We start from the raw sequence: 2,500 nt of genomic DNA on the forward strand, positions 1-2,500 counted from the left end.
TTACATCAAATACCGGATCTGTTTAGATACCGTATTTCTTGGACCGCGCATTTTGCCTCGTGTAAATGCTAAATACCGGATTTCTTGCTACGTGTGAACGCGGCTATAGTCTATATAGAGAGACGTTACGTGGCCATGCTTTACGTTTGCAGTTGGTTTAAAAGTAATTTTACATACTCGCATGCGAAATGGTAGTGTAATAATATAAGCATTCTCTTATTGTGTTATCTATTTCACTAAATCGATGTACTACTGAGTTAAATATTTCGCTGTTATTTAGTTATATCATTTAATAATATGTGTTGTCTGTCGACCACGTCACATTTTAACACGATTTCACTTACAGTGTAGCTTAGCTAGTGCATTTTGCATGTCTGGTGTTAGCTCACTATGTATGACTTACGTCCGCTTTCTCTTGCTCCGGGAAATATTTGCGAACGTACATAGAATTGAGTGCAGAGGTAAGGTCATACTTCATCACATTGTTACAAACTGTGAAATCCGACGGCCAGTTTGCGTCCTGGTATTTCGCATACTCATAAAGCTTGTAGATGTGGGCGTATTCGTACGAAATATACTCGATATGTCGGCTGGCTAGCATCCAGATGACGTAGTCATTCTGTTTCCTTCGCATTGGTACCCGTAAAACAAGCAGAGAAACAGTATAATTACATAAATCACGTACATGGATGCATTATGCATTGTGCATATAAATGTAAGCAAACCTGTTATTGCACGCGTAGGAATACTTTGTGTCCTCGGTCGCAACGAGCCCACGACGCATTTGTGCCACGACACGACAGAACATTTGGGCAAATTCTAGGTCATCGGGGGTCGTCGCAAGACAGTCCTACGAAATTTTGAGCATCGTGGCATCGACTTGCCGTCGTGAGGCAAAATTAAACATACATCTTATTTGTTCCACGATTTTTTGTGGTATCTATGTCTTCGGGTTGTCGTGAGTCTGTCCTATGACAGTCTTGCGACTGTCGTGCGATAATACGTCGTTATATAGTCGGGAGACGGACGCGCGAGCGTCCCACGAGTGACCCACGAGTGACTCACGACTGCTGTGCGACAGTCGCACGACTGTAGCACGCGCATCACACGAGTGAACCACTACTTGTTCACGTGAAAAACAGCCCCCCGACAATGCCCGACAACTCACGACTGTCGCACGACTGACTTGCGACACACCCACGACATAATCACATTCTGTCGCGTCCCCATCACCAAACCATCTTTAATGTGTCGTAGCCCTTGTGACCACTGGAAATACATTTCGGGCATGTAGCAAGATCTGGCCACGACAAATATTATATGGGTCTACCACGACAAAATTTCGTACGATCTGTTGTGACCCGGGCTTTGGATAAATAAAAGTTTGGCTAAATTAGCTCCACGCTATACAGTGTTTGTACAACTCGGGCGTTTCAAGCACAGTGTTTTCAAAACCCGGGGGTTTTAAGCGTGGTGTTTGTAAAACCTGGGGGGTTTAAGTGCGGTGCTTGTAAAACCTGGGGTTGGCGTTGTAACCCCGGATTTTTCGAATTCTCGGATAGACGCGGTTCATATTAATGAAGAAAGTATCTAATCGTAAGAACATCGGTATATTACACGATCGACACGCCTCTCAGCACATACTCTTTAGGCCAGCCGTTAATAACGTCGCTGACTGCTGCCAAGTAATCCACCACTCCCTGCACCACCGTATCCTCGTTAATCAGGGTTGAATCGTCGATAAGGTAATTAAAAAACGATATCCAGTCAATCTGAAAGAATTTTTTAATGTATCGTAATTTGTATACGTTACAAATATCGTAGGTTATATATATATATGTAGTATGAATAAAAACAGACTTTTTTATTCAAGTTTGGTTTTATTCACTCCTGATATTATGTGCATATATATATATATATATATATATATATATATAGTATAGGAAAGAGATCGATAGATTCGATAGATGAAGATAGATAGAATAGAATAGATGAGATAGATAGTATACTAGAGAGATAGATAGATAGAATAGAATAGAAATAGATAGAGAATAGATAAGATAGATAGATAGATAAATAGAATAGGAGTAGAATAAATGAAGGATAGATAGATATAATAAGATAGATAGATTGATAGATAGATAGACAGAAAGATAGACTGTAGATAGATCAGATAGATATGAATAGATAGATAGAGTAAGATAGAATAGATAGATAGATACGATAGCATAGATAGATAGATAGAGATAGATAGAATAGAATAGATAGATGCGGAATAGATAGATAGATAGAATAGAATAGATAGATATAGTAGATAGAATAAATAGATAGATATGATAGATAGATAGATGAGTGATAGCAATAGATAGATAGATAGATAGATAGATAGATAGAATAAGTTGATAGATAGATAGATTAGATAGATAGATAGAAGATAGATAGATAGAATGATATGATAAATAGATAGTTAGATAGATAGACTGATAGCTAGATAAATAGA

Source organism: Priapulus caudatus, unplaced genomic scaffold (assembly GCF_000485595.1).
Source record: "Priapulus caudatus unplaced genomic scaffold, Priapulus_caudatus-5.0.1 Scaffold138, whole genome shotgun sequence".
NCBI classification, from domain to species: domain Eukaryota; kingdom Metazoa; phylum Priapulida; class Priapulimorpha; order Priapulimorphida; family Priapulidae; genus Priapulus; species Priapulus caudatus.